The sequence below is a fragment of the Helianthus annuus genome, chromosome 5 (assembly GCF_002127325.2).
Source record: "Helianthus annuus cultivar XRQ/B chromosome 5, HanXRQr2.0-SUNRISE, whole genome shotgun sequence".
NCBI lineage: Eukaryota > Viridiplantae > Streptophyta > Magnoliopsida > Asterales > Asteraceae > Helianthus > Helianthus annuus.
In genome coordinates, this window is record NC_035437.2 from 45,180,250 (window position 1) to 45,194,401 (window position 14,152).

The following is a 14,152-nucleotide window of genomic DNA, read 5'->3' on the forward strand; positions in this document are numbered from 1 at the left end:
ATACTCAAAATCATTGGTTCATAGCCATAAACACATTCAAAGTTTAGAGATGTAGAGATAATACATATTCTAGAACTGGATGCCCACCAACATGCTATTTCAACAACTAAGAAAAGGAAAAGATCGTTCATTTTACATGACTGGTTTCATGTTTCAAACTACATACGGATGTTTGAATTATCAAAACATCAAAACCGAAATATATAAATCTCAAACTAGCGACTTGGTTGAAATGATTGATTGGTATAAAGTGTTGTTAACACTATTTCATTCGTTCCCTTACCACAAACATAGGAAAGGTTGAAGGGTCAAAAGTGAAACTTTGATTAAAATCACAAGCGAGTCATCTACAAAAGCAGAAGTCCACTGCAGAAACGAGGGTTTGGGGTTTCCCCGAAAGCTCAGACAACGCTAGAGAAGGAGGCGGCATTGGGAAGGGTTGGGTGTTGCCCCCCATCCGCGGCCCATGATCTCCGATTTCCCCCCTGAAATTCAACACCCTTACATCTGGGATCAAACTCCGATCTTCTGATCTTCCGATTGCTTGTTGACTGGACTACTCTGTTTCTTCAGTAATTTTTTCTTTTTGGGTAAATTACACTTTTCGTCCTTTATGTTTGTTCTTCGTTGTGAGTTACAACAGCAATCATTAGAGGCGATGATGATGATGATGAATTTGTCGTTGTTGTGTGAGTGAATGGAACGAAGGTTGAGACTTACCGTATCTTGGCGGGGTAATCTCCGGAGGCTTGGCGGTGGTTTTCACCGTTTTGAAGCAGCCGCGTTGTTTGCAGCCATGGCGGTTCGTTCCTCTTTCTTCTCCTTATCTATATCTATACTATATATATAAGCATATCCAAAGGACAGAAATGGTCATTTGTCACTTTTTCTCTTTCTTTAACATTGTGAGTTACAACAACAATCATTAGAGGCGATGATGATGATGAATTTGTGGTTGTTGTCTGAGTGAATGGAACGAAGGTTGAGACTTACCGTATCTTGGCGGGGTAATCTCCGGAGGTTTCAAGGTATAAATTGGAGTTTTTACCGTTGAAGCAGCCGTGATGTTTGCAGCCATGGCGGTTCGTTCGTATTTGTTCTCAATATTATTATTAACACATCTGAGCCTCTCTTAATTCTTCTTATTTTTCATATTTCCGTTTGATTTTTTATCACTCAATACAAGTTTTGGATTTAGGGTTTTGACTTTTGATAAAACTGTATCTGGTTTACCAATTAACAATATGTAGTGCATAAGTTGAAAGTGAATGAGGCTCTGGCTAGAGAGATATAGGTTTCATGGGAGAGAGTTGCCTATCTCTTGCCATCTGATCAACCGATTGAATATGAGCCCATGATTTCGTAGCCTAATGTTTGATTAAACAAATCTCGTCTTTATGGGAATGGAGATGATGATGATTATGTTGATGCTGCTGCTACTGTCGTTGTTCCGTATAGAGAGGCTATGGTGATGGGAATTATTTGGAGCAAAATCAAAATTTACAGATCGGATCCACCGTATCTTGGCTAGGCAACTCAGTCGGTATGTATTTGATACATGCAACTGTGATTGCAGCCATGGCGGATTTCGACAATAAATTCCGATGATAACATATCTGAGCCTCAAAACCTTTATCCTTGGAGATAAGATATCTACCTAGAGGTGCACATTTTGGTTTTTTCCCAAACCAGTTCATGTTGGAATTGTTTTGGTTTGGTTTGGGTCAACAATTGTCAAAACTGGTATTTGGTGAAACCGGTTTACAAGTGGAAAAGGATCGGTTTGGTTTGGTTTGAAACTAGTTCTGGTTATTAACTGGTTTCAAGGGATAAGTTCTCAAACCGGTGGTCGGTTTGAAACGGGGACTAGTTTCACCAAATCTGTTTCATAATCGGTTTTGAGTCGGGTCGGGTCGAGTCAAAACTGGTTTTTTGTTCATGTCTACATTTAAACCGCCTTAAAATATATAAGATGAGGTGTTTCATTGTGTTATTCTTATCTTGTTCTGTGTTTACGAATCATAATATGGCGCCCTTGCTGGTACAATGTTGTTATGAGGCGGTGATGATGAAACGATTTTTGAGCAAAATAGTAGTATGAAGACCCGATCCGTATCTTGGCGGGGCAATCCAGATAGCAACTGCGATTGCAGCCATGGCGGATTTGGGCGTCACATATCCGACTACAACAGATCTGAGCCTCTTATCTGTCAGCTGATTACTCGATCTATGAGTGTTGTTTTAAAAAGACTTGTTTCCAAAAAGGGTTAGTGATGCGGCTTGTTACTCGTTTGCCTTCTGTTTCGATGTGATTTCCCCCGATATTCAACACCCCTTCTTCCAGATTACATGGGATCGAACTCGGATCATCTGATCTTCCGATTCGATTGCTTGTTGAATTTATTGCTATGTTTCTTCTATTATCTTTTCTTTTTTTACCGAATACGGTGAAATTATATATTGGTACTGCTTCTGATGTTGTACTTCGTAGGTAGCACCGCTTGCGACATACTAAACTCCAAACACCCCTCTTTCTTCATTAGAGGTTGAGTGAATTTGTCGTTGTTGTCTGAGTGAATGGAACGAAGGTTGAGACTTACAGTATGTTGGCGGCGTAATATCCGGAGGCTTGGCAGTAGAAACTGGGGTTTTCACCGTTGAAGCAGTCTCGTTGTTTGCAGCCATGGCGGTTCGTTCCTCTTTCTTCTCAATATTATTATTAACACATCTGAGCCTCTCTTAATTCTTCTTCTTTTTCATATTTTGGTTTTTATTTTTACTATTTGTACAACTAGGGTTAGGGTCTTTGACTTTTGATAAATATGTTTCCAGTTTACGAATTAACGATATGTAGTGCATAAATTTGTCTATGGTCGGATATATAGTATGATCAATAAGTTGAAAGTGAAATTGCTCGGAGGAACTAGGCTCCAGTGAGAGAGATTTTGGTTTCGTTGGAGAGAGTTGGACAGATGGGATTGGAGGATGATTGATGATAATGTTGTTGCTGCTGTTACCGTTGTCCAGTTAAAATGGCTAAGACGATGGAAATCATTGAGCAAACTCAGAATTTACAGATCTGATTCGTATCTTGGCTAGGCAACTCGGTCGGTATGTATATATATGATACATGCACAACTGTAATGGCAGCCATGGTGGATTTTGACAGTAATTTCTGATGATAACATATCTGAGCCTCAAAACCTCCGCAGCCCCGATTTCCCCCCAAATATTCAACACCATATGTAATGCCTTCTGTCTACTGTACATTTTTATTCCTGTGATCTTGTTGCTTCCTTCAAATATTATTTCCCACAATACAATGGAAACATAATGGTATTCTTTTGGTCTTTCTCCTGGTAGAGGCTACATTATGAGGAAAAAAACAGCTATTAATAGAGGCGATGATGTTAATGATGAATTTGTCGTCGTCTGAGTGGATCGAACAAAGCTTGAAACAGACCGTATCTTGGCGGGGTAATATCCGGAGGCTTCTATTTGAAGCAAACGTGATGTTTGTAGCCATGGCGGTAAAATGTCGTTTTTTACACCACATAAAAAAAGAGTAAAATGCCATTTTCGTCCCTGAGGTTTGGTCAGTTTTGCGACTTTCGTCTAAAGGTTTGTTTTTTCACATCTGGATCCAAAAGGTTTGAAATCTTGCCATTTTCATCCGGCTTGTTCATTCCATCCATTTTTCTCCGTTAAGTGAGGGATTTTCATACATAAAGTGAAAAAGACCGAATTACCCTTTGTTGTTGTTGTTTCATATATAAAGGCTATGACGATGGAAATTATTTTGAGCAAAATCAGAATTTACAGATCTGATCCGCATCTTGGGTAGGCAACTTGGTCGGTATGTATTTGATACATGCAACTGTGATTGCAGCCATGGCGGATTTCGAAAATAAATTCCAATGATAATATATCTGAGCCTCAAAACCTTTATCCTTGGAGATAAAAGAACATCTATCTACCTAGAGGTGCATATTTCGGGTTTTTTTTCCCAAATCGGGTCAGGTTAAATCACTTCAGTTTGGGCCAAGAACAGTCAAAACTAGTATTTGGTGAAACTGGTTTACAAGTAAGATGCCAATTACAAACAAGTGGTATTATAATTAATTCAGCTGCTTCACTCATTTATCGTTTATAACTTCTGAAATATGTTTGGAGATTCTCTCTGGAGTTTGCAACTGCAATTGCAGCCATGGTGGATTGGGCAAAAACAAGTTCCATTGCTACATATCTGAGCCTCGTGTTTGTACTGCAACTTTGATTAAAAATCACAAGTGACTCATTTACAATAAAACCAGAGCTCCAATTCACAGATCAGGTTTGGGGGAACCGAAAACTCAGACCACAGAGAACGAGGCAGCAGAGGGAAGGGGTTTTTATGGGGTGTTGCCCTCCTCAGCAGTCGATGATCTTCGATTTTCCCCATAATTTAACACCCCTTTCTGGATAGGAACATGAACATACAAATTGAACAACATTTGCTCTTTCTTTTTCTTTTTCTGGTAGTGCCAGCTGTAGCATACTCGTACCCAGAATCATAATTATGAGGATAAAATAGCAATGCTTATGAGGCGATGATGAAAATCTTCTTGTCTGAGTGGGTCGAACAAAGCTTGAACTAGACTGTATCTTGGCGGGGTAACTTCCGGAGGCTTCTACTATTGAAGCAGCCACGATGTTTGCAGCCATGGCGGTTTGTTCTTTGTTCTCATTAGTAACAGATTTGAGCCTCTTTTAATTCTTGTTCTTTTTCTTTCATATTTTGTTTTGATTTCGATTTAGGGATTTGACTTCTGATAAAATTTGTTTTACAATTTAGTAGTTAACAATATTATAGTTTAGAGTTTAAGAATGAAATTGATGGCACGTAAAAACAAACCCCAAATCAAATAGTTTGATTTGATTATAAATATATTTTATACTTTATTTTTTTTACAGTTCTTTTCTCCATAATTTGGTTTAATTTAGATTTGGACTTTTGAGCCTCTTGCCCTTTAATCTTCTGATCTACTATGAGTTGATGATCTCGCCTGTCTCCGTTTGCTTTATATTTTTTCTGCTTTTAATTGTTTGAAAGTAGGAGGCTGTGATGATATAATGTAGCGAGCAAAATCGGAGTTTGTGGATCCTATCTGTATCTTGGCTTGGCAACATATTAGAGGTGCACAAACCGGGTTTTTTTTTATTAAACTGGATTGGGCTTAAAACCGGTTCTGGTTTCGTCAACAAAGTTAAAACCGGATTAAACCCGAACCAGTTTTAAAGGACAATTACTGTCTGTGAAGGTTGATATTCACTTGCATCTGTGATTGCAGCCATGGCAGATTCGGGCCAAACAAGTCCATTGCAGCATATCTGAGCCTTCGATTCTCATCAGCAGCAAACTTGTATTTGATCATGTGGATGTTAATTAATTGGTCCTTGGAAAGCATGACCTTTTGAATTACGATCATCTAGTGTTTGATTGACCCGCTAATTGCATACGTAATCTTACTACAGTTTGGTCTGACTGGTGCAAGCGTGGTCAAGGTGTTTAAATTTTTATTGGTCCGGGTGTTGCAGCTTGGCTTCGGCAATTTTCTAAACTACAGTTTGTTCAGTTAAAATGGCTATGATGATGGAAATCATTGAGCAAACTCAGAATTTACAGATCTGCTTCGTTTCTTGGCTAGGCAACTTGGTCGGTATGCATATGATACATGCAACTGTGATTGCAGCCATGGCGGATTTTGACAGTAACTAGATTCCGATGATAACATATCTTAGCCTCAAAACCTCCGCAACCCATGATCTTCGATTTCCCCCCAAATATTCAACACCATATGTAATGCCTTCTGTCTACCGTACATTTTCATTCCTGTGATCTTGTTGCTTCCTTCAAATATTATTTTCCGACAATACAATGTAAAACATATCGGTTTTCTTTTGGTCTTGACTCTTGCTCTTGGTAGAGGCTACATTATGAGGAAAAAAACAGCAATGTGTAGAGGCGATGATGATGATGAATTTGTCGTCGTTTGAGTGGATCGAACAAAGCTTGAAACAGACCGTACCTTGGCGGCGTAATATCCATGGCGGTAAAATGCCATTTTTTACACTGCATAAAAGAGTAAAATGTCATTCTCGTCCTTGAGGTTTGGTCAATTTTGCGACTTTTGTCCAAAGGTTTGTTTTTTCACATTTGGATCCAAAAGGATTGAAATCTTGCCATTTTCATCTGGCTCGTTAATTCCATCCATTTTTCTCCGTTAAGTCAGAGGTATTTTCATACATATAGTGAAAAGGGCCGAATTGCGCCTTGTTGTTCCATATATAAAGGCTATGACGATGGAAATTATTTCGAGCAAAGTCGGAATTTACAGATCTGATCCGTATCTTGGCTAGGCAACTTGGTCGGTATGTATTTGATGCATGCAACTGTGATTGCAGCAATGGCGGATTTTGAAAATAAATTCCAATGATAACATATCTGAGCTGCAAAACCTTTATCCTTGGAGATAAAAGAACATCTATCTACCTTGAGGTGCACATTTCGGGTTTTTTTCCCCAAACCGGTTCAGGTTAAAATCGCTTCAGTTTGGACGACCAAGAACAGTCAAAACTGGTATTTAGTGAAACTGGTTTACAAGCAATATGCCAGCCAATTACAAACAAGTGGCATGTAAACAGGCAACAAGCTACACCCATAGTTGTTAAAAGTCATCGCCTCTTGCGCCTAAGCCCAATTTCCTAGCTAGGCGAGGCAATTGAGTCAAGGCAATTGCGCTTTAATTCTCCTTGGGTGCGCCTAACGCCTTAATAACTATGGCTACACCGCAAACCCTTTTGCTCTTCTCTACATTTATAATAGCAGCCTTAAAATATGAGATGAGGTGTTATATTGTGTTGTTCTCATGTGAACCGAGACTCGGGGGAGATTGAGGAGGTTTCTAAGAGTATCTTCCATCTTGCCATTTGATCTTTTCATCAACTATGAGTTGGTGATTCTGCTCTATCTTTTTTTGTGTTGGTGGTGCTAATTGTTTGAAAGTACGAGGCAATGATGATAAATGTAGGTTGAGCAAAATAGTAGTTTGTGGAACCAATCTGTATCTTGGCTCGGCAATCCAGGCAATCCAGTTGGCAATCGTTGTGTTTGGAGATTCTCTCTGGAGTGAACCAAACGAAGGTTGAGACTTACCGTATCTTGGCGGGGTAAATATCAGAGGTTTCGCGGTAGAAATTGGTGTGTTTACCGTTGAAGCAGCCGTGATGTTTGCAGCCATGGCGGTTTGAACCTATTTGTTTTGATTATTATTAACATATCTGAGCCTCTCTTAATTCTTGTTTTTCATATTTTAGTTTAAAGTTTTCTTACTTGTACAACTCTTGGATTTAGGGTTTTGACTTTTTATAAATATGTTTCCAGATTACTTATTAACAATATGTGGTGCATCAATTTGTGTAAGGTTAGATTTGAAGTATGAATAAGTTGAAAGTGAATTTGCTCAGAAGAAATGAAGCTCCGACTCTTGCCATTTGATCTACTGTTGTCCATTTAAAAAAGGTTGTGATGATGGAAATTATTTCGAGCAAAGTTGGAACTGACAGGTCTGATATTCTGATCCGTATCTTGGCTAGGCAACTCGGTCTGTATGTATCTACCTAGAATTTCACATTTCGTTTTTTTTAATCCCAAACCGGTTCAGGTTGAAATCGTTTCGGTTTGGATCAACAATGGTCAAAACTGATATTTGGAGAAACCGGTTTACAAGTGGAAAAGGATCCGATCGGTTTAATACTAGTTCTGGTTTTTTACCAGTTTCAAGGGAGGACTTCTCAAACTAATAAGTGGAAACGGATCGGTTTCGGTTCGTGTTAAAAACTGGTTCTGGTTCATTGTAATATCCGTCAAAACAGGCTCCCAAAATCCGACCCGTTTTGAAACCTGGATACTAATCCTTGAAACTTAGAAATTTTTCGCGAATTAAATAACCGTCGAAAGATTTTTTTTTTATTTATTATTTTTTAACATTGTTAATTTTTTAGTTAATTTATTTAATTTAAATAATCCTTTGCAATTTAAAGTTTTTGGTATAAACTAGTTCGTTAAGATGAGTTTTAGTTATTCTAAGTTGTAACTTAATTAGTTCAGTTAGTATAACTCTAGGGACTAAATTGTAAACATTACAAAGATTTAGTCAAAAAAAAAATGTGTAGACCTGGGATCGAACCAGGGTCTCACAATTACCAAACCAACACTTAACTACTACACCACCATACAAAATCTGAAAGAAAACCTCGAGGGATATTCCCAATGTTTTAAATACCGGTATGAACCGGCCGGTTATACCGGTTAAACCGGATACCGGACACGTGCCCGGTATGATAAAGGCCGGTAAAACCTAAATACGGTATGTTTTATGTACCGCCGGTAAATCCGGTTCTACCGGTTCAAACCATTGAACCGGTTTGCATTATCTTAAAATTTGATTTTTTTAATTATAAAAAACATGATATTAAGGTAATACCGACGTTCCATTATTGGTAATTAACCTAGTGCCTTCCATTAGAATATCTCATCGCTATTGAAACTGTTACTCAGATCATCCAATGTAATATTGTTTATAAGTAATAAAAATGCTCTTAAAAAATGCACCATATTTTACAAGAAAACAATTGTTTTTAGATAAAACCATAATCAGTTATATAAATCTTAATTAAGATTGGATTGTTTTTTTAGATTAATTTGTATTTTATGGAATTATAGTGTTAACTAGTGACCCGGTTGAACCGCCCGGTACAACCTGGTTCAACCGTTTGAACTATTTCAGAGCCTAACCCGGTATGAATAAAAAACCGTTTTTATACACGTGCTACAGTTTCAATTTATTTTGAATTTTACAATCAAATCCCGAAATCTTCGAAGTTGATTCAATTTTTCTGAATGTGAATCGATGTTACAGCATGCAAACCGTGTTTTTCTTATTTATGGGAATTATCATCATCATCGATCCATTTCTTTTTGTTCAAACACCGATAAACCCATCCTCCCCTACAAAATCTGACCACTGGTTCTTCTATGCTCTTTTACCACCTCCACCTCCACTCTTAAACAAGCAACCGTTGTTGACACAAGACGTCCGTCGGACAATCTGGGCACCGTCGGAAAAACCTGTTAGAAATTTGATGAAAATAGCATTTTTTCATGTGGGGGATTGTTGGAAAAATAGGTGAAAATAACATTTTTTCACAAATATAAGAAAATGATTTTTTCCTATTTTGGACTAGAAATAAATATAAATGACCGGGTTTTATATATTTATTTGTGGGTTTGTGTTCTATGTTGCAAGAGCTTCGCAACGAACTAAACCACGTCCAAAACGGAGTTAAGATGAATGAGATATCGATGCTCAAAGTTGGGTGTTTGAAACATTGAAGCTGAAACAAAAGGGAAAGTAGCACCTTGTCCGACATCGGAGGAGAGATGGAACTTAAATGGGTATTTAAGGTGGAACTCTCCATCCTTATTGTTTCATGGAAGCACACACTAGTGTCCTCGCGAAGGGTGCGGAGCACCCTAACTCCCGCTCGCGCTCGCGCGCGTGGCGTGGGCGATGAAGCGCAATGTGGCGCTTTAATGGCGCTTTGATGGCGCACTTTGCACTTCGCACGCTTGAGAGCCACCTTTGTATTTTTGACCACATGCGCGTGGTTGATCACAGGGGCTGCAAGGACCAAGTAGCGTGCGGGTTTGAAGCGCGTGGCGTGGCATGAAGGTGCGCGGTTGCGCATGGTGCATGGGTCCTGTTGTGCGTGCGCGGCGCACCAGAGTGAGCCAATACGGCGCGACTATGTGGCGTGCTCGTAGAGGCTCACAAGTGACGTGGCGCACGCGCGCATGGTCCTAAGTCAGGGTGGCGCACGCACGCATGGTCCTAAGTCAGGGCGGCGCATGCGCGCATGGCATTGAGCCAGTTGGACGCACCGCGCATGAGCGTGCAGACTAGCGCGCGCAAGGACGCGCGCGCACCGGTGTCTATTGCGCGCACGCGCGCAGAAGCTTACAACATTCAATAGAACTGCAGTTACACTTCCGCAACGAGACTGCCAAGTCAAGCGGTTATGACTGAGAATTAAATGACGTATTAAATTGCATTGAAGACGTTTAATGCAATTTAAACCTCTCATTTAATTCGGTTTTGGCTGTTTCATATCGGGAGCTGTATAAATACAGCTCCATACTTTGCTGCAGATTACACCAACGAATACCAGCTACACAACAGCTATTCTACTTTCTCTCTAAAGTTTTCTGATCTTTTTCTCTCTAGAGTTTTCTGATCTTTTCTTGCTGCTTTCAAGGTAACCTTCGGGTTGTAGGCGAACTCCGGCAGTACTTCTGCTCCGGCTGTTGTACCCTGGGAAACAAAACGAGTGCTCCTGGGAGACTCGGAATTTGTTTTAAGGGAAGCGTGGATACACGTGCCTCAGCCAATCTTCTTCATCTCCAAGTCTTGTATTTTATTTATTTCAGTTGTAATTGTATTTAGTGTTCAGCTTTCTCTATTTCTGTTTTGTAATCTACCAATAAAATTTATTATTTTATTTATTATTACGCGAACGGTTCCTACAATATTAAAACAAATTTTTAAAACCGTTTGTGTAATCAAACCATTCTGTTTGTGATTCAAACCAGTTTTGTTTTCACTCAGTTTGTGTTTTAAAAACAGATTTTTTTTTTTGTTTTCATCTTCAAAGGAGCGACTTTGGTTGAAAACCATTTTGGTTACATTCAGTCTTGTCACAAAAAAAAATTGCTAAAACTTTCTGATTTGGTCTTCAAAGTTCGACTTAGAAGCCAATCAGTAAGTTCTAAAAATTATAAAATTTCTGTTTTTGGTCTTCAAAGTTGGACTTAGAAGCCAAAACAGTAATTTTGTGGTAAAATTAAAATTTACTAGTTTACTTCTGATTTTTGCGTAAATCAGAATTTTTTGACTAAACTTTAAAATTTTAATTTTTCAGCATGTCGAACGAAAACATCAACGTTAACAACACGAATGTTGTGACGGGAACCCCCCTCAACGCCACCACTGTGGGAGCGTCCACAGTGGCAGCAGAAGATGTTCTTCTACTTGACCACCATGAACCTTGCGAGGTTCTTAACGTAAATCAGAAGGACCTCAATGGAAAGAAGCAATAAGAAATGAAATAGATTCTATATTGCAAAATCGTACTTGGGAGTTAGTAGATCTTCCACCTGGTTGCAAACCACTTGGATATCGTTGGATATTCAAGAGGAAGATGAAAACTGATGGAAGTATTGATAAGTACAAGGCTAGGTTGGTGATTAAAGGATTTAGACAAAAGGAAGGTCTAGATTACTTTGATACCTACTCGCCTGTGACGCGCATAACCTCGATTAGATTGGTTCTTGCTATAGCGGCCTTAAGAAATTTGGAAGTTTACCAAATGGACGTTAAAACCGCATTTCTAAATGGCGATTTAGAATAATAGATTTACATGGAGCAACCTGAAGGTTTCTCCGCCCCAGGTCAAGAGGGTAAAGTATGTAAACTCGTCAAGTCCTTGTATGGCTTGAAGCAAACACCATGTCACACCCCGACCACGTAAAACAACAAATCGTGGCGGAAACGTCGGGGAGTGTTGTAACAGAATTATTGTTTCAAACCATGGATACGAGGAGTTTCGTTTCATTAAATATTAAACATTGTCTTAAAGTTTAACAAGCAAATCAAACATAGTCTATCATTATTATTAAATCACTAAGGCCTTGTCCAGTCCTAAGTGAGCATGCATCCTACTCGCAATCAACATTAAGCAACTTCACCTGAAACATATGTAAAAACAAAGTCAGCAAAGAAATGCTGGCGAGTACATAGGTTTTGCGAGAGTGTCAGATTCATGGCTCGTTTGCATGTCGAAATAACTCGTACAACTTCGTTAATCGACATCAGAAAACCTTGTTTTGTAAAATGTTTGTATCATAAAATGAGTGACCAAATCAGAACAGTTTGGTTATAATTTATAAGCCTCGATGCCATGAATCTTAACCCAAAACATTTGTCTTCGTAAACCAAATAGTAAATCGTTCTTGTAATAAAACTCGTGTGACAACCGGTAATTAACACCTTTTAATTACGCGATTAACAAACGTTTAAGATGATAATAAATAGTGTTTAAGACACGTATTAACTTAATTAGGCTCGTGGAAAGCCTATGAACGCATACTCGACTATACAATACGCGAATGATAATCTGCGGAGAAAATGTGTAACGATAAACGATAAGGAACTGACACCGTACAAAATACTGACAACGCCGACAAATATTAAATCTTTACGATATATTTTAGTTTCGTAATTAAATTTTTATATCCATAGACGAAATCGGATCGAAAAACGAATTTAAAACGACAAACGACGCGATTTTACGCGATTATTATCGTAAACAACAAACAAACGCGCCAAATGCGACTACTAACTCTATTTTTCATAATTTGATCCTAAAAATTTATTCTTCGACGTTACGGATAGTTCAGGTTTCGAAAGCGGGTTCGTATGTGCAGACGGGCCCTTAAAATGTGGGATTGGGCTTGTGGGCGTTGGGCCCAAGCCCAAGCCCATTAGAGAAAAATCTAGTATATAGTCAACCTAACCCTAAAACTTCCCCATTTGTGTTATCAGTCGCACATGACAAAGATTTTACATCCCAACCTTATCTTCACTTTCTCCAAACAAAAAAAATTCTCTTTAAGCGAACCAGGCCTCTCATCTCTCTCTCTCGGCTGGATTCGGCTAGACACCGACAACATCGACACACTCACATCGAACCTCATCCCTCTCGATCCTTTCCTGCACACCAACCCCCACCAGTTTCTCCTCCGGTGAAACCACCAGTGTTGGTTCTGTTTCGGCGGCTCTCCTTTCCGACAACACACACCAGCCGACAGCCCCCCCCCCCCTCTCCTAGTGGCAGCGGAGAACAACACACTGCCGCCATGGCGGCGACAGCGGTAAGACAGAGACGGAGAGAGAGAGAGCTGTGGAGATAGGTGACGAAGAGAGAGACCGAAGAAAGAGTGTGACGGCGAAAGCACCGTTTCCGGCGACGATCTGCCGACGACAGCGCCGCCGTGGTGGCGGCGGTAGTGCCCTGGTTCGACAAAAATTCACGGTAAACCTCGTCCCCCATTCTCTTCGTCTTCTATTCTGTTTTGGTGACAAAAGATGATGATTGTTGCTGACTTTTGTTGAAGATTATAATTTGGTGGCTGAGATTGATAAGGGTTTGCGGTTTTAATTCCAGTTTGGCTCAGATCTGCGGCTCGGGATCCTCGGTTCGGCTCAACGGTTAACCGGTCAAGTCGTGGGTCTCGGTTCAGTTCAGATGTCGGCTCTGATCACGTAGGTTCTGGTTCAGATTTTGAGTCACGGTCAACAGTCGGTCAACAAGGTCAAAGCTCGGTCAACCGGAGTCAACTCGGTCAAACCGAGTCAACTCAGTCAATGACAGTCAATGATGGTCAAACTCAGTCAAACGAAGACCCGGTAAAGTTTTAACGACGTGAAAATTAGTATAGATTTCTATAGTTTTTAGAATTTTAGCTAGTTTACGCGACCGAGCTCGACCCGAATCGATTACATATTAGTTTACCTTCGATACAATTAACGAAAATTATTTATATAGTGTTATGTTGTTGAAAATTGATTGAATCTTGAAAAATATATCGACACTTTGATTGTCGGGATCGTCCAAAAACAGAGGAAACTCTATCCGTTTCTCGTTAAAAACTCGAATTACAAAACATATTCAAAGCTTAAAAAAAATATAAAGATTTATATTTATTCCATTCGACGGAATTCGTAGCTTATATTTCAAACACTTAGTATTCGAGAATCATACAAAATAAATATAATTATGTATATATTTCGATTGTTTAGAACCCGAACGTTCCTATAAAATAAATATGTTTGTTCGTTTTAAACGCCAAGGTTTCAAATATATATATATATATATATATATATATATATATATATATATATATATATATGTATATATACTTGCATATTTCCATTCTACGAAACAACAACGGTTTATTACCGTACTAGTTACGACATTTCGAATACGCAACTTT

The 14,152-nt window shown here is 39.1% G+C and overlaps 2 long non-coding RNA genes across 3 annotated transcripts; both read left to right on the forward strand.

The window, feature by feature from the left end:
- The first annotated feature begins 295 nt into the window (after nucleotides 1–295).
- On the forward strand, nucleotides 296–8,018 carry LOC110940912. Of its 2 annotated transcripts, none has more exons than XR_002593666.2 (2): nucleotides 296–2,689; nucleotides 7,469–8,018. It is a non-coding gene; the product is annotated as an uncharacterized LOC110940912 (long non-coding RNA). The 2 variants fall into 2 exon arrangements; XR_004893787.1 differs by lacking the exon at nucleotides 7,469–8,018 and adding an exon at nucleotides 5,096–7,438.
- Nucleotides 8,019–12,204: 4,186 nt separating this feature from the next.
- Nucleotides 12,205–13,701, forward strand: LOC110938985. The gene is made up of 2 exons (XR_004893788.1): nucleotides 12,205–13,191; nucleotides 13,274–13,701. It is a non-coding gene; the product is annotated as an uncharacterized LOC110938985 (long non-coding RNA).
- The last annotated feature ends 451 nt before the right edge of the window (nucleotides 13,702–14,152 follow it).